The sequence below is a fragment of the Crocodylus porosus genome, unplaced genomic scaffold (assembly GCF_001723895.1).
Source record: "Crocodylus porosus isolate Cpor-Errol unplaced genomic scaffold, CroPor_comp1, whole genome shotgun sequence".
Classification (NCBI taxonomy): Eukaryota; Metazoa; Chordata; order Crocodylia; family Crocodylidae; genus Crocodylus; species Crocodylus porosus.
This window is the reverse complement of record NW_017728949.1, coordinates 77,469,145-77,487,622: the sequence shown is the minus strand read 5'-3', so window position 1 is coordinate 77,487,622 and position 18,478 is coordinate 77,469,145. Positions and strand designations below refer to the sequence as shown.

The 18,478-nt window shown below is 48.9% G+C and overlaps 1 protein-coding gene across 2 annotated transcripts in view; it reads right to left on the bottom strand.

Moving 5' to 3' along the window:
• The window catches only part of LYPD6 (LY6/PLAUR domain containing 6), an 88,130-nt gene that overhangs the window by 35,428 nt on the left and 34,224 nt on the right, over positions 1–18,478 (bottom strand). Inside the window, exon 1 of one of the 2 annotated variants that reach the window (XM_019554234.1) lies at positions 1,419–1,519. The exons of the other annotated variant lie outside the window; for it this stretch is intronic. The gene's annotated coding sequence lies outside the window, so the exon portion shown is untranslated. Of the gene's footprint in view, positions 1–1,418; positions 1,520–18,478 lie in introns of those variants that run through there. 2 annotated transcript variants of the gene reach the window in all.

Below are 18,478 nucleotides of genomic sequence, written 5' to 3'. Positions count from 1 at the left end.
CGCAGCTGGAGTACTGCGTCCAGTTTTGGGCTCCACAATTCAAAAAGGATGTGGAGAAGCTTGAGAGAGTCCAGAGGAGAGCCACATGCATGAACATAGGTCAGGAAAACAGACCTGATGATGACAGGCTGAGATGTATGAGGCTCTTTAGCCTGGAAAAGCAGGGCTCAGGAGTGATCTGATGGCCACCTATAAGTTTACTGGGGTGACCATTGGTATCTGGGAGAACATTTGTTCACCAGAGCGCCCCGAGGGATGACAAGGTCGAACAGTCATAAACTACTGCAAGACCATTTCAGGCTAGACATAAGGAAGAATTTCTTTTGTGTCTAATCCCCCAAGGTCTGTAACAGCCTGCCATTGGAGGTGGTTAAAGCACCTACATTGAACACCTTCAAGAGTAAATTGGATGCTTATCTTGTTGGGATCCTATGACTCCAGTGGACTTCCTGCCCTTCGGGCAGGGGGCTGAACTTGATGATCTTCCGAGGTCCCTTCCAGCCCTAATGTCTATGAAATCTATGAAATATTTGTTTTACATAATGTAAATGTGATCCTTTTGCCAGACCCTGGAGAGCAGCATAACAGGCCCATGCCCCAGGGCCGGTCATGAGGTCCCCAGGTGGCTATACAGTTCTTGCCCCACTTTGGTTCTACGGTACCCTCCCTTTGCTATTTCACATGCTATGCCTTGATATTCTCAGTTGATGTAGAAAGGGAAGCTGCCCCTGGGTCTTAGAGTGAGCCCTGGTCTGTTTCTGTCAACAGATTCCCCCCTCTTGGACCCTGCTGTTCCCAAACAATCTTTTCCATTGAATGAGCATCCTGGCCCATACATACCCCCAAGCACTTGTCATCTTATGAGCTATTCACGGCCTCCCAACCTCCCCTACAGCTGTGCCCAGGTTTTTCCCAATCAGCACTTTGGTAGGCAAGCCACCAGGCCTCCATTCCCTTCTTGGGGCCTCGGCCTTCCCAGCCTCTGCCGCTCTGCTCTGGCTTGTCCCTTTGGCCTAGACCCACTGCACCAAGCCTGGTTTCTTGGGCTCCAGCCCTCATTCACCCTCTTGAGCTCTTATCTCTGACCCTCTCTGGGCTGTAGGCTCTTTAACCCTGTCTCTGCCCTCTCTAGGTTCCTGACCCTTGCTTTACCTCCTGGCCCCATGTCTCACCCTCTCAGGCTTCACTGCAGCTTGCACCCTGCTCTGGCAAGCCACAGTGTCATGTGTCTCCCTAACACTCTGGGACCTCCAAAGCTCCCTACAGCCCCAAACCCAGCCCACCAGTTAACATTCATACAAAACAGATAATCACTCTGGCTCTAATAAAACTCCAAGCCAACTGGCCAACTCCACCCTCCTCCCTCCACCCCCGCCCCCCAGTCCTACCCCCCTTGCAGCAAGTATTTAGTGACTTACTGATATTGTCAGGGTATTCCAAGAGTCAGCAGCACTTCCCCTTACAGTGTTCCAGCACAGGAGCTTTTCACTCTGTAGCTAACAAGGTCAGACTGCCTTCCTGGACACAGGCACTGGTTTTAAGTCTCCTAAGCCCAGCCCCATTCAGGCATGTGACTCTGTGAGCACTCACAGGATTTTCCCCTCTGTGCCTTTCAACCTGCTTGTTCTCCCTGTTAGGACTTAGCTCCTCTGTCTGCAGCACATTGTTTCTGGGCTGCCTCACTGACTGCCCTTGGCAGATTTTACTGCTCTGCCTCCATCCACAGGATGAGTTACCTTCCCATAGTTAGCCTCTACCTGCATCTTGCAATCTGGTCTATTTGCTGGCAGCCATTTCATTAATAACTAGCTTGTTTCCTAGCTGCCAGTCTTTTTTAAGTAAGCTCAACCCAGTACTCTTCCTCTTAGAATAACAAAGCTTTCTAGCTCTCTGTTACAGGAAGTAATAAGGGCCAGGTTCAAATTCAGGGGTTTAACACCAATTATGTGTTAATTAAGCCCCTACCCAGAAACCTGGGAAAGTTAATTTTAATTGAGTGTTCTAAAGTAAACACATTTCCCCACATGCAAGGAACATTCAAAGTTCAGTTGACCCCCACATTCCACCTCTCCCCTCCTTCCTGGGCCCACAAATCTGTCCTGACCTCACCATCCCACTCCCTGCCCCACTTGGTGCCTAGAGACACATGGCTTTGCCTACTTTCAAGGCAAACAACTGTTAAAGACAGGCAACCACAAACAGGATACAGCAGTACCACATGGCTAGAGAGAGAGGCTACGGAGGCTCCCATGGGCCACAGGACCCAAACATAAAGCTTCCTGAAGGGCACCAAGCTGCACTGTCCCTCCCACATGGTGGTGATACGCTGTTTTGTCTGTCCATCAACATTCACATCCAGCCTCATTTTGATGACATCTTCAATCAAGCTCATAGTTTCTTTTTTTTACAGACAGCTCAATTTTGTTTTTCCAGCCAAGCATTTTCAGCCTTTTTATGGCCTGTCTATATAACTGAAGACTCTGGCAACTAGGTAGAATGCTTTGAGGTAATACGGACAATTCTGTTTCTTCGATGGGAGACTGCCATGTCTTGCTTTTGTGCTCAGGATCCTACTGATTGCCAGTTTTAAAGTTGAGAGAGACCAGGTTGGCAGACAGCTTGGAAGATCTACACCTTCCCTATGTTTTGGGGCATAGCTCCCTCTTTAAGATTATATGGATCTCTCTCACCTAACCATTTCCTTGTGATAGCAAGGACTTTGGGCACTGACAGCACCATAATCTTTTCTGCTCTCTGCCTGTGGCAAAAAGTTTAGTAAAATGGTTGCATCTAAGACAAAGCCTTTGGGTTTAATATACAGATAACTAGGTGAATTTAAATGGTCTATAATAGAGGGAATGCCTGTAATAAAGGGGATGTCAAACTAGATGATCTTCCAGTCTTAAACTCAATGAAACTAGGAAGAGGCACAGCTATTTTTATATAGATTATAATTTTGTAAAGGAAGCCACAATTTGAAAAAAATGCTATCCAAATGCACACTTATAATTAGATCATAAGATCTAGTATATCACAGTGCCTTTAAATTCTCATACAATGATTGTGTGTTAAAAAAAACAATTCTACCGGTAGTATCTGCTTTGATAAAATCAAATAACATTTCTTTTCTCCCTTCATTCTCCAAAATACCACCCCCCCAAGATACAGTATTGGTTTATTATGGACTAGTATTTTACTATATTATAATTTATAAAATTAAGCTCTAATATTGCATAGTTCAGAAAAATAAAATGGCAAACAAAGTATTTATCTGACTACAGTTAATAATAAAACTAAGGGCATGTGTAGATGAAATGGGGGCCCTAAATTGAAGCAGTGGTTTTTAAAAAACACTGTTTCAGTTTAGGACTGATAAAACCCCGTGTTGCGCACACACCCCGCTGACTTACCTGCCTCTCTGGCAGGGAAGGAAGCAAGCAGCTGGCGGGTGGAGCAATCCCTGGGCTGCAGGGGGTGCTGATGATTCCTTCCAATGGCAGCTGCAGGTCCCTGCCCCCAGGTGGCACCCACACAGGGGGCACTGCAGCTGCGGAGGGAAACACTAGGGCCCGGCACAACTCAGGGAGGCAGGTAGGCTCCAGTGGGGGAAAAGATCAGGCTCACTGCTTTTCTTGGGTGGAGCTTGCCTTTCCAAGCTGCTGCCAAGCTGCCTGCAGGGCTTCCTGCAGAGCTGTGAAGCTGCATGGAGCCTGGTGCTTAGCTCGCAGCTGTAGGGGCAGTAAACTAAAACTCCTCAAAGGTGTCTTAGCTTGCTGCACCCCAAATTTAAGGCACATTACGCCACTGAATTTCCTACAGCAGCTGGAATTAATGTGGAATATGCTGCCAAGCCGTGCAAATACTGACACCACTAAAGCATGCAAAAGCATTTAGCCCACTTTAAAGTGTCATGCACACATGCCTCTCATTTTGTCTACACATGGCCTATAATGTTAGATGGTATCCCAGTCATACAGAAATAATGGAAGTTTTGCCATTCCCTTCAATAAAGAGGTGGTTTCACTCCTGGGAAGTCAGTCCTGAAAAAAACCCGACTCCTATTCTATAAAGGATTGCAACACTCATGGCCAAAGATCATTCTGTCTTCTTTCTTTTCATGAGTTAAACCCTAAATTCTTCATGCCAAGGACTTTGTTTGTAGCAGTTATTCTATACTCCATCATTTACATTCAAAGTGGTCTATGAAACAGTAACAGAAGTACTTTGAATACTGAATTTCCACCAAAAGCAACTTTTAATCAAAGCTAATATCTAACTCCTGAAAATATGGGCTTTGGATACTAACATGTGCTGCTAACGTGAATGAGTTTAATGCTTAATTCTATTCCCACACAAGCAATGTGAGTTTTGCCATTTACATTCATAAAAACTTGATTAGGATTTTACTACTCCTTATTACAATAACAGTACTAATGAATTCACTTTATTTTCCAAATCGTGTGTTTTTCCATAACAGTTTTCCATATATATGTAGTGGTTAATGAACACCGAATATTATTGTTCTGACTCTTGAGCAGCATACAAATCACTCTATAAAACTGCTCAGTTTCATTTGTAGTTCATTCAAAGTTCATGTGAACTTTTATTTCTCAAACCCCTAAGTACATTCCCTTTGGTGCACCATTTTACAACTATAATCAAACCATGAAATGAGGAGACATATTGAGTATTAATGATAAAGCAGGAAATGGGTGTTGTGGCAATTTCCAAAAAGAATAAGAAATATTCGTCACCAACACTGGTCATATTGATGCAGGCATATATCCCATCAGATGAGTGCAAGTGTAAGTTATTAATATTCGCTCCAAAGACTGCTAATTACATAACATGTTACAACTGCCTTGAGTTGATAACATTCCCATTTTGGAGACAGACTGAGGAACAGTGCTCACATGACTTGCCTCATTTCTCCTCAGTATTCACTGCCAAAACAAGAACAAAACTATTTTTCTACATCTAAAAATAAAGTCTGACCTCTCCCTTTTAAATTAGTGCTGCTTTCTTTGAACATCAGACCAATAAAACTTGGCAAGCAACTTCCTTTTTGTATTTTTCATGAACTAGCCACAATATTTTCCAAAGAGTGGCAGATGACTATGATTTCATACATTATAGCCCTTAAATGGTATTGAAAATTCAAATCCATTTCTAGCAGACCTTTATACATAAATATATTGCTCTAACTGCACTTTCACCAGATTTTGATCTAAAATCTTTCCAAATTAGGTATCAAAACATCATAAAACTGATATAGTTAATATAGCCATTTTGAAAAAGTAGCCCATTTCAGAATGTACCAGTGAGTTTTAGTTAAAGTGCCCAGACAGTAGAACAAATAAACTTCATTAGTTAGAGCAACAGTATATTCACAACTTCAGCTTTCTGGAAAAAGAGTGCTGCTTTCTGATGAATTTCTATTTTTGGTGAATTTCCTTGCTAAGGGCTATGTTGCACACTTAGTGCGAGTTAATCAGGCACTTATTTGGGCCTGAGGGCCACATAGGCTGTTTGGCAAGCATCGTGGGCTGGGTTAGCATCCCCCAACACACCAAACCTCCCTGTGGTGGATGGGGCCCCAGGAAGCAGTGTTTAGGAGCAGGAGGGGCAAGCAAAGCTGGGATCACAGGGCAGGGTCACAGGGTGGCCACAATGTGGGGCTGGGGCCAGATCAGAGCCAGGATCCACTGCGAGCACGCCCCAGGAATGGGCGTGGGTTCTGCAGGCAAGGTCGTGCAGGGAGCAGATTGCAGCTCTGCCCCACCCCAGCCCCACAGTGTTACTGGCCCATGATCTTGGCCCCGGGCCCAGATGCAGCTCCCTGCCCACCTGTGCACCCCGCCCTGGCAGCTCCCTGGGGCAGCGTCCAGGGCCAGAGCTGGAATCTTGGGGTGGAGACAGCGCGGGGCCGGGACAGAGCTGGAAGCTGCCGCTGGGCCTTGCTGGGGACAGCAGCACCCATGAGAGGGAGAGGAGGGCTGTGAGCCCTGTGGAGGAGGCTCGGGAGGACCGTAGCCTCCCTCACCCATCCCTTCCTTGGCCTGGGGTGTGAAGCCTGTAGGCAGGGGAAGGAAGGGGTGGACCCAGTATTGAATCCACACCCCACCACTTGCAGCAGCCGGGACCGGGCTGGGGCCAGGAGGAGTAGGAGGCACTGGGGCACCCTGTCCCATGCCAGCCTGCAGCTCACCCCAGGCTGCCCACATGGCAGCAGCAGCCCTCAGCCCTACTGGCTCAGTGGGGGGCGGAGTGGTGCAGGAGCAGCAGCAGTGGCAGGAGCCCCAGTGAGAGTGCTGCATCCGGGGCTGGGGCCAGGACCAGGGCTGGGGCCCAAGCTGGGGCCAGAGGCCAATCTCCATGGAGACCCAGCCCCAAATTCAGCTCTCCACAATCTCTATGGAGACCAGTCCTGGCCCTGACCCCGGGCCCAGCTCCGGACCTGGATGCCCTCACTGGGGCTCCTGCTGCTGCTGCCACTGCCCCCACTCCACTGTACTCCACCCCACAGAGCCTGCAGGGCTGAGGGCTGCCACCAACATGCAGACATCCCAGGGTGAACCGCAAGCTGGCATGGAATAGGGTGCTCCAGCACCACCTAGGCTGGGCAATATCACTCCACAGGCTGGATTTTGCCCACCCTGTGCATTCAAGCAGTAAAATATAAGTGCACTCATATTGTAAAAAGTTATAACTTTTAATGTGAGGATCATCTCCAGGCTGTATTAAAATGAACATGTGTTCAGCTATCATTGGACTGCTCCATGGAGATAATGAGAGCATTATGTGGTCCTCACCCAGCCATGACATCAGCCAGGGACCCTTCTGCTGTACTGAGCCTCCAGGTGGAATAAGGAAAGGCACATTTGTCAGAATATAAGATCCTGAATCTTTCACTTATCAGATTCCTCCAGGATCAAGCTGAAAACCATGTGCCAACAGACCTCTAGAGTCTTGTCACAGGGACTGGCGATCAGCTGATCATCGGTCTGGCCCCCAGCACCATAATGGACCTGGTTCAAGACTTCTATGCAGTGCTGGGAATGGGACCAACAATAAGCGAGCTGTATATGTTGGAGATCATAGTAAACATTACCACACAACTGCTCAGAACAGTTGTAACTTTAATAATGCACAGATTTAACACGTACTGTGCAATAAAGCCCCCGGTTTCATTTTGGCCTCACTGATGATTCAGCTCTTTCCTTTCCTGAAAGAGAAATTCAAGGCCTTGTCACACTGGGGAGACTTTGTCAGCAGACAGCAGCTGCCACAGGGAAGCTGCCAGAACATGTACACACTTGCACAACTCCTGTTCCTAAACTGTGCCAGGAGGCATGAAATACACCCTGGAAAGGCACAGCTGCTGAAGGGACCACAGCAGCCAGAAGAAGGTGTGACCGTATATACATGCAGCTCCTGACAGCTGCCAGGCATTACCAGAAGACATTTTTAGTAACATGGTGTTACTCAACTGATAGAAATGTAGCAGGCTTACCTTCTGGGGGCTTGGGTTGAGTCCCAGGCTTGAGGGTCTGCTGTTTGACTGGTGGAGCCCATGCACCAATCCAGAAGCAGCACAAGGAAAGTAATGCCCCGCCCTTTTCCAAAGGGAGGGGGCAAGGAGCAGCTGGACCTGATTCGGAACTGCACCAGCCAGGTCTGGAGAACTTTGGGGGTGGAGCCGCTGCAAACTATAAAAGGAGAGCATGCTCAGCACGTGGGGGGACGTGAGACCGAGGAGAGAGGAGCTCCAGAGACGGCCATCCTCAGGATCCTGCTTCAGCTTCAGCGGTGCATGAATCGGTGCACAGGGATCAGGCTCTAGGAGCCGCTTGAGGCGGCTTAAGCCTGCAAACCCAGCAAGTGGCTGGGCAGTCGGTGTGCAGATCAGCACATGGAGAGCTGGCCCTGGAGGCAGCTCCAGGTTGCTCGGGCCCTACACAGTGTGCAGATCGGCACAGGGAGGACCCACCTGGGAGCAGCTTGCGGCTGCTTAAGTTAGCCCCAGCCCTAAACCAAGCCCTGACCAGAGCCCCGCAGTGCGGTTCTACCTTTAACTAAAAGAGCCCCAGTGCCCAAAGCAGGACCCAGGAAAAGGGAAGACCCCCACTGTGAGACCAGGGAACCAGCACCTATAAGGGTTCAGCTCCCATGAGAGACAGCGAGCTCTGGGCTGCCCAGTGGGGTGCCAGGCCATCAAGGAGAGCCAAAGGCGCTGCTGGAGAGAGGCTCGCACAGGATCGGCCTCCAGGACATGAGCCTTGGCTGCTTCAAAGAGAAAACATGAGTTGCTGGGGAAGTGGGCCCCGCAGGGCATGGGCCAGGAGGGTCTGCTACCTCCACCCTTCATTGTGGGAGGGGTGTGTCCACGCTCCAGGGCCCTAAAGAGGAGGGGCTCCAAGGAAACCCCTTGGGGAGGTACTGAGCGCACTCCCTATTTTTAGTGACTGTTGTTGTGTCAAGTTCTATATAGCTGTGGGTATTCTTTAAAGAAGTTTATATGGTTTATAAGTTCTTAATGCATTAATATGTATATTTGTATTGTTTCTTGGTAGGTCTAGGAAATACTATTAACTTATTTGGATTATAGACGTTGATTCCCCATATGTGTTTATTGTGTTGTAACCTTAGCTATCTTTGTTCAATGTGTTATTATATATGTTGTAAGTTATATGGTTTATATGAATTGTGGGATATTGCATGCAGTGTCATATGCTAAGCTTGACTGTAAATATTTTATGTTTTATCTTAAGTATTTATTATAGTAATAAATTGTATATAGTTAAGCACTCGATCTCGGCCTGGCTTTGTAGAGAGGAGAAGGAACTGCTCTAGTAGCCAGCCCCTCCATCAGCACCCTGCCTGATCCCCACCACTACCATTGGAGGACAGGGCACACACCCCCGGGTGTACCCGAGCTACAGAAAGAAAGATTCCTGCCATGGCAGAGCACCTTCAAATGCAGAGGCTCTCAGTTTTGGCAGCAGAACTTGAGTTCTGTCAAGTGTAAGCCAGGCTCAAGTCAGCTGTGAAATAACACTCTTCAGGTATAGCAGTGATTATCAACCAGGGCACTGTGGTAGCCTAGGGTGTCTTGAGATCTTTTCAAGGGTGCCATGGGGTGCCATGTAGTGTTAACACTGTTAGACACACAAATATGATTCATAAGATAAATTCAGAAATTTCAAATAGGAATCCACAGTGTTAAAAGCATTCTGACCTGATGTGGTCTTTCTGAGTTCTTTGCAACAAGAAAATTGCTCTCATATTTTTCCATAGTCAAAAAACAAATGAAAACTAAGAGGTGTCATTTTTCAAGACAGGCCTTGAATCTAAAAAGGTTGAAAACCACTGATCTATAGAGAATGCTGATGGAGTCACAGTTCTTTCAAGCCTTATTGTGCTGGTAGCATGGGACAATGCAAGAGAACTGACACATTTTCGCTGCATCAGTGCTCTGAGCATTTTACAAAAGAGCTAAATGAGTATAGATCTTGGATGACAGAATAGCCTGGATGCCTGTCTGCACGATGAAAGTGGATTAAATTTATTGCACAAAACCACCTTTAATAATCAGCATCTTTTCAATTTTCCATAACATGTTCACAGTTAATATTTCCAGTATATACCTCACTGTAGTATAATCTCTTGGAAACTGAAATCTTATTTCGAAGAAATAAAATGAAGCACTTTACAGACCGAGTCAAATGATAAGCTTATATAGAGCAAAGGCCAACGTGTCCCAAAGTACTACCTTTGACTGATAAGAGACCAAAAGCTCAGTAAAACTCAAGTAGAGGCTGAAGTGCCCCAGGTACATCTTTTCATGTCTGGCAAGAACACCTAGTTTCTTTTGGTTCTGTATGAAGGCAACAATCTTTCATGACAAACTGAATGAAAACACCTCTGCATCCAATCACTGCTTCCTGTACCTCTCACTCTCAGCAGCAGTCCTGTTTTTCAGATATATTTTAGTCAATGCATGACTTGTTCCAAGCAGCTCAACACAACGTTACAATGTTCTGAAAAGTGATCGTATCAGCATTACACTTAACAGCAATGAACAAACAGCAGGTATTAATTAAATGCATTTTGAACAAGCAGCTTAGGCCTGGGGTACCACACAACAAAAATGAGAGAAATTCATCCTTGTTATAACTCCTACCACACCAGAATCAGTTTGTTGTTCTGATTTCAGATTACATGCAGGATACATAAGCTACAAAAGAGTGAATTTATTAATAGGAAATGTAAAACTGATTCAACTCAAACTTCAGGACTGAACTGAAGACAACACTATGCACTATGAAAGGGAAATCATAAATAAAAACACACAAATCAAAGAGAGAATGCAGTGACACCTCAAGACTCCATAATCCGTGGCCCTGAACTGTGACCCTTATTGCTATTCAGCCCAAATAACTGTAGTTTTCATTTTCTGAGCGTAGTCTTAAAGTGAGATTCTAAACACCGTGTGCTGGTATGTGCCCTAAGGCAGGCATAAAATCACCAGTTTTAAATTATTTTGTACTCAGATTCTAGTACTTTCAGTTGGTTTTACTGATGGCTAACACATACCTCTTACCTGCAGGACTATTTTATTCAGAAGTACAAACAATATATTCACGGGGGCAGGCCATGTTCTCATCGTAAATATTCCTTTATATGAGAATAGAGAGGCCTGTGTGCCAGACACTCCTTTAAAAAACATTTATGCATTTTACCCAGTGGTCTTTTAATATAAAATAGCAAAGCATCCCTTGAAGCGGGGACTGGAGCCCAGGTCTCATGCCTTCTGGTGAAGGTTGTGATCATTAGGTTAGACAATCAAGCTCTCTGTATCTGGCCTAATCAGTCTTGAAATCTTCTCTGGATTGTGGCACAGCGTACATGGCAGGAGCTGGAAGTGCTTCTCCTGAATAGTCAATGTTCTAGTGAATAGAGAACTCTCTTGGGAAGTGGAGGAATAGGTTTGAATCTGAACAGGCTTTGGGAAAAAAAGGGGGAAAGGCAGGGAAACTGGTTCCATAATAGTTCCCCAAGATGACTGAAATGGAAGGACTTTGAAAAATAGATTTTTCATTAAAACCACTTCATTAAACCACTTACACTATTCATTGCTTTGCGTTTCACTCCACTGGACAATAATATGGTTGGCCAGATTCACTTTGTGCCTCTCAGATCTTGTCTACCCATAAATTTGCATCCTCTTCACGTGGTTTGCTTGTTTTTATAAGATTTTTATTAAACTCTATCATGGACACACTTACATTGCTTTACAGCTTGTTTGTTTCATTTCATAGTTTCCTAGCTGGTAGGGTCGGAAGGGACCTGAGCAGATCATCAAGTCCGACCCCCTGCCATGGCAGGAAAGAGTACTGGGGTCAAATGACTCCAGCAAGGTATTCATCTAACCTCCTCTTAAAAACCCCCAGGGTAGGAGCCTGCACCACTTCTTTTGGAAGTTGGTTCCAGATCCTAGCTGCCCTAACAGTGAAGTAGCACCTCCTGATGTCTAGCCTGAATCTACTTTCAGTCAACTTAAGGCCGTTATTCCTTGTTACTCTCAGTAATGCTTCGGGGAACAGGGACTCTCCCATTGCCTGCTGGTCTCCCTTGGCCAGTTTACACATGGCCACCAGATCCCCTCTCAGCCTTCTCAGGTTCAGGTCTCCTAGCCTCTCCTCGTAGAGCCTGCCCTGCTACCCCCAATCATGCAAGTGGCCCTCTTCTTTATCTTCTTGATGTTGTCCACATCCCTCCTAAAGTGCAACACCCAAAATTGGACGCAGTACTCCAGCTGCGGCCTGACCAGTGTCGCATAGAGGGGGAGGATCACCTCCTTGGACTTGATTGAGATGCATCTGTGGATTCATGACAAGGTGCGGTTAGCCTTCCTGACCGCATCCCCACACTGGCAGCCCATGTTCACCTTGGAGTCTATAATGACTCCAAGATCCTTTTCTGCCTCTGCACTGATGAGAAGGGAGTTCCCCAACCTGTAGGTATGCTGCTGGTTTTTTCTCCCTAGGTGCAGCACCCTGCACTTGTCAGTACTGAATCCTATTTTATTCTCATCCGCCCACCCCTGTAACCTGTCTAGATCCAATTGCAGCCTGTCCCTCCCTTCTAGGGTGCCCACTTCTCCCCACATCTTAGTGGCATCGGAGAATTTGAACAAGGTGCTTTTCATCCCCTCATCCAAGTCTCTGATGAAAATGTTGAACAGTGTGGGCCCAAGGACCAAGCCCTGGGGGACCCCACTACCCACATCCGTCCAGGTCAAACAAATTGCAACAAATTGAAAAATTTCTGAACATAAGCTAAAGCAAGGGTGGGCAAAATATGGCCTGCAGGCCAGATCTGGCCTGTGATGAGTCTTGGTCCAGCCCGCAGTAGGTCCCTCAGTCCCGCCTGATCCAGGCACAGTCCAGCCATGGCATGTCCTGCCACTCGCAGGGTATGCAGTGGGGCTGGGGCAGTTCCTCAGCTGAACTGCCTTTGCGGGCAGCCCAGGTAACAGCGGCTCCTTCCAGCTGCCGCTGCCACTGGCCCCAGCCCCACAGTACCGGTGGGGACCCGCACTTCACAGCCCTGACCCGGTGCACCCCATGTCTGCTCCAGGCTCAGCAGCAGCAGCAGTGCAGGACAGAAGCTATTGCTCAGCACAGGGGAAAAATCGGCCCCTTCCTCTTGCCACCACCAACCCATTCCTGCCGCAGATGCCTGGAGCCTGCGCCACACCAGGCTGCTCTGTGCTGCCACACTGGGCAGGCCGGAGGCAACAGTGATGGTGGCATAGACACAGGGAAGCCTGGTGTGGGCTCCAGGCACCTGCAGCAGGAACGGCCCGGACATGGTGAGAAGGAGGGGCCACTTTTCTCCCCACACTGAGCAACAGCTTCTGTACAGTGCTGCCGCTGCTGAGCCTGGGCAAGCCATGCAATGTGGGTCTCCGCCAGTACCACAGGGATGGGGCCAATGGAAGCGACAACCAGAAGGAGCTGCCGCCACCTGGGCTGCCTAGAAAGACAGTCCAGATGCAGGGGTGGCAAGACATGCCACGGATGGGCAGTGCAAAGTAGGCGTGGGGTGGGCTGGGGCATGGCTGTGCCTGGGTTCCCACTGATTCACTCTGGTGGAGGTGAATCCAGAGCAGGCATGTGGCAGGGCTCGGGCTGTGCACTGTTGGTAGTGGTGGAGAGGCGCTATAGCACATGCAGGCTCCGGGCTATTGCAGGGCAGGGGCAGGTGCTGACCAGCTCAGGGGGTTGTGTGCACAGGGGGTTCCCATGCACACCCCACCATACCCACAAACCCTCCCCCACAAACCCCACAACCACACCCTCCCTCTGGGGGGAGTCCCACTCACTGCTATGACCACACACCCCACCACACACATGCACATACACCCCTCCCATACACACCCACCCCCCACACACATCCAGGCACCCTCCCCTCCCCACACCCCACAACCTCCCACAAATCCCATACCCATCCACATCTATACACCCCCACACAGATGCCCACAAAACCCACACCCACCCACCCACATCCCCCGACAATTCTCATATCCACCCACATATACCCCCACACTCCATAATATACCATAGTAAGACTTCATTTTGAGCTATTACGCAATCACATCTATTAGGGCTCTGCAACATTTTGCCGGCTGTTTTATTTTGACACTGTTTTGACTTATTTTGAGCTCAAAACAGCAAAACTGAAACAAAACAGAGGCTTTGAAACAGGCTTGAAATGAAACAAAGCCAGTCAAAACATTTTGAAAGTTTTGAAATGTTTTGAGTTTCAAAACAGCAGCCCAGCCAGGTGGTGGGAGGCAGGGGAGAGCCATGGCAGTCAGTGCTCCCAGTGGCTCCATGCAGCCCCATGTGGCTCAGCCTGGCATGGAGTGCAGTCCTGGCTCTCCCCACCTCCCAACACTGGGCTGTTCTCCCTGGGGCTGACGGAGCTGACTGGAGTGCAGTGCCGGCTCTGCCTGCCTCCCAATGCCAGTCTGTATTCCAATCAGCTCCACCAGCACCATGGAGCTCAGCTTGGTTGCCAGGGCTGCACTCTGCCTCCTGCCACCAGGCTGTCCCACAGGGATGCAAGCCAGTTCCCAGCTGCTTGAAGCCTGGCGGAGATGGTAAGGGCACAGCCTGGGGGCTGCGCCACACCCGCCTGCACTGAGCTGCTTGAAGCCCAATTGCTTCAAGTTTCCAGCCACTTGGAAGCTTGATCACAGCGCTGGGAAGGGGAACTCAGCCAGGCTGACTTCCCTTCCCCAGCCCTACCAAAATGTCAAAACAGCATCAAAGCAGTGAAATTGTTTTGACAAAATGGAACAGAACATTGTTTTCAAAACAAAACAAAACTCAAAACTGTTCCATTGAAATGGATGTTGAAGCAGAACGCTGCTATTTCACACAGCCGTAACGTCTATATATACACCACACAAACATACAGAAATCAGGACAAAAAATATGTTTTTTAATAAATTTAAAATACGTTATTGTCAACATTTGATTTTTTAGTCTAGAATTTGTTTCTTTTTCTGGTTCCAAGATGGCAAACCCCCTTCCCAAAAGGAGTGCTTCTGGGGGCCAAGGGAGTGACTTCCAGGAGCAAAAGTCAGCGGTTAGGGGACAGGACTTCTGCTCCCAAGATGGCAACCAGGGGGTGGAGTCACACAGTCAAGGGGCAGGGCTCCAGATGTGGCCCTCAACAGCTTACCAAAATTCGGTAAGCTGCCCTCTGCCCGAAATAATTGCCTGCCCCTGAGCTAAACTGATAGTAATATAGCCACATTAATTTACGTAAATAAGTTTTAAACACATTTCTTCCATCCTTGAGCAACCTGCAAACAAAAGAGAATTATACAGCATCACCCTCACTCCTGTCCTGGGTCTCTTATTCCATTAAGTCTGGCTTGGTCACATCCCTGTGACCACTGTCTAGCCATTTTGCTAGTGGACAGCCTTTGACCTCAGCTGTATTCCCATGATCTTATTTTAGCATTTTATCATTTGTCCATCTTCTATAGTATCCCTACCACATCTTTTTCAATTATAGTCAATCCCTACATGGATTTCCTCTTAACTTTTTATCCAAAATCACTGCTCTCCAGACCTGTCATCTTTTGCAGAACTTCCATCTCTCTTGCTTCAAGCTTCAAGTCTGCCTGTGGGTGTGGCTACATGAGACACATTACTGTACAATAGACTAATCTACTGCACAGTAAGGCATCACTATGTAATTGTGCACAGCAGCTACTTTGCATTAAAATAGCCTATTGCACAGTTTTCTACTACTAGTAGATTTACTGCACAACACACGGTTACATAACTGACTACGAGCAAATTGCTCCTAGTCAGCCCAAGTAGCAGGGGGTGGGAAATCTGTCCCCTCCCCCAGACAGCTTCCTGCTTCCCAGCCTTCACTTTGATTGCCGGATCAGAGACAGTGCTGGGAAAATGTCTCATGCCCCCACAGCAGGTGGCTGCTGGGTCCTGGCTCCAAGATTAGAGACAGTGCTGGGACCTTGTCCCCTGTCCCAAGCTGCCTGCTTCTGGGACCAGCTCCAATCTCAGCCCTGCTGCCACAGTCAAGGGACAAGGTCTCATCTCTGGCTCCAATCTCAGAGTTGGGGCCAGCAGCTGCCTGCTGTGGGGTCCAGGGACAATGTTGGAGCCAGGGTTGGGCAGCAGGCAGCTGCCCAAGACAGGGGTGCAGGGTGGGAGGCAGCCGCCATGAAGGCAGGACAGCTTTCCCGCCCCCCGGAGACCAGGCGCACCCAGGGGAGCTTAGAGCTCCCCTTGGCTACCATATGGGAGTAGAACAGGGCAGGAGTAGCCCTGCCCTGAACTGCTCCCATTGGGTGCATCCACACATGCAAGTATGTGTGCTTGCAGCAGCTCAAACAGAAGTGGTGGAAATTTGAGCCAGGGATTTTTGCTTCAGCACATGTACTTGGACCTGCACTTTGTTGTGGAGCAAATTGTGCTGCAAATTGTAACCATGCCTGGCTCCTCCCAGATCTGCAGCCAGGGGGAGCTAGAGCCCAGGGCCAGCACCTGTGCTGTCCCCAGTAGTATGAAAAGCCACCCTGGCAAGCAGCTCAGGACTACTCACTCTCAGGAGCTTCTGGGGCCCAGCCAATTGGTACCTGGGGACACTACCCCTTGTGCTGGCTGGACTGCTCAAGCAGCCCTGAGAGTTCCCTGCACCCTCTACCCACTGCAGCAGTCTGGCAGTGGGGGCTGCCTGGCTGTGACCTGCTGCGCACCTGACAGACCTGGATGGGGAATGCACAGCCAGTAGAGGCATCTTCTCCTCTGGGACAGCTGTCAGTGAGCTGTGGTTGCAGGGCTGGCCTCTGTGCAGCACCATTGCCACTTGTGCCTCCTGCCCAGCCATCTGGGCAGCTATCGCTCAGAAGATGTTCTGGGGGTGGTGGCCTGCTTTGAGCTGTCAGAGCATGACCTCCTGGCCTCATGTAGCCAGGAGGTCAACCACAGCCAGCTGGGTCCAAGGTACCAGCTCTGAGCAGGCAGGGTCCTGCCACTGGCCTCCCTAGCAGGAATTCTGGTGTTCCCTATTGGAAAACTGAAAAAATCCCTGATTAAAAAACTCCCAAAGTCACTCTGCAAAATACCCCCAAATCCATGTTACTCCACAAGTAAAACAAAAGACCACTATAAAGAGAGAGAGAGTGAGACAGAGACAGCGATCAGTTGGACAATGTTTTATTGATATATCTACAGTGTTAAAGCAAGTCTCTTATAATAAAAAAGTGAACTCTAAATATGTTTCATGAATTCATGAATACATGAATATATATTTTGCTGCCCTCCCACAGGGGCTATGGCCCCCCCCAACAGGGGCCAAATAGCCCATGAAGGGGCTACTGGCCCCCCACAAGGCCCACATGGCCCACCCCAGTGCCCCAATTGCTGCCCCACCTGGCCCCATCCCCAGTGGCTCCTGCAACTGCCCTCTAATGGCTATCCCATCCAGCCACACCTCCTGCTTGCTCCCCCAGACCCTCCAATGGCTGCCCTGCCCAGCTCCCCCCCCTTGAGCCCCCAGGCCCCCATGGCTACCCTCACAACCTCAGGCACCTTCACTTTAAAGAAGATCCACCGGCTGGGGAATTGGCTCTGCAGTAGGACCCAGAGGGTGGTGGTTGACAGAAGTCAATCGTTGTGGTGCGCTGTGACCAGTGGGGTCCCTCAAGGCTCTGTTCTAGGGCCTATACTTTTTAACATCTTCATCAATGATGTAGACATTGGTGTCAGAAGCAGACTGGCCAAGTTGGCCAGCGACAGCAAACTCTGGGGTAAAGCATCCACACCTGAGGGCAGGAGGGTGATCCAGGCAGATCTTGATAGGCTTGTTAAACGGGCAGATGAGAACCTGATGGTGTTTAACACCGAAAAATGCAAGGTTCTCCACCTCAGGAGGAAAAACCTGCAGCATGCTTATAGGCTTGGCAGTGCTATGCTGGTTAGCACTACAGATGAAAGGGACTTGGGGGTCATGATTGACCACAAGATGAACATGAGCCTTCAATGTGATGCTGTGGCTAGTAAAGTGAGCAAACCGCTGGCTTGCATCCATAGATGTTTTTCAAGCAAATCCCAGGACATTATTCTCCCATTGTACTCAGCCCTGGTGAGTCCGCAGCTGGAGTACTGTGTCCAGTTTTGGGCTCCACAACTCAAAAAGGATGTGGAGAAGCTTGAGAGAGTCCAGAGGAGAGCCACGCGCATGATCACAGGTCAGGAAAACAGACCTTATGAAGAGAGGCTGAGAGCCATGGGGCTCTTCAGCCTGGAAAAGCGCAGACTCAGGGGCGATCCAATGGCCACCTATAAGTTTATCAGGGGCGTTCACCGGGACCTGGGGAACATCTGTTCACCAGAGCACCCCAAGGGATGACAAGATCAAACGGTCACAAACTCCTCTGAGACCGATTCAGGCTAGACATAAGGAAGAACTTCTTTACTGTCTGAGTCCCCAAGGTTTGGAATAGACTGTGGCTGGAGGCGGCTCAAGCACCCACTGTGAACACCTTCAAGACACATTTGGATGTTTATCTTGCTGGGATCCTACGACCCCTGCTGACTTCCTGTCCCTGGGGCAGGGGGCTGGACTCGATGATCCTCTGGGGTCCCTTCCAGCCTGAATGTCTATCAAATCTATGAAGAAAAGAAGGGGGAAAAAGAGGGGGAAAATGGGGGAAAAAAGCCTCTGCTTACCCTAGAAGCAGGGATGGCGGGGCTCTTGGCCTCCTGGCAGAGCCCCCCCCCGCAGGGCAGCACAGGGCAGTGGGGGGCAGCTGGGGCCACTGGGGCTGTCCCTCTGCCCCGCATTTTGCGGGCAGGGCCTCAGTCAGCCAGACGGCAGCCAGACTGCTGGTAAGTGCCAGAGGGGGTGGGTTGTTTGTTTTTTT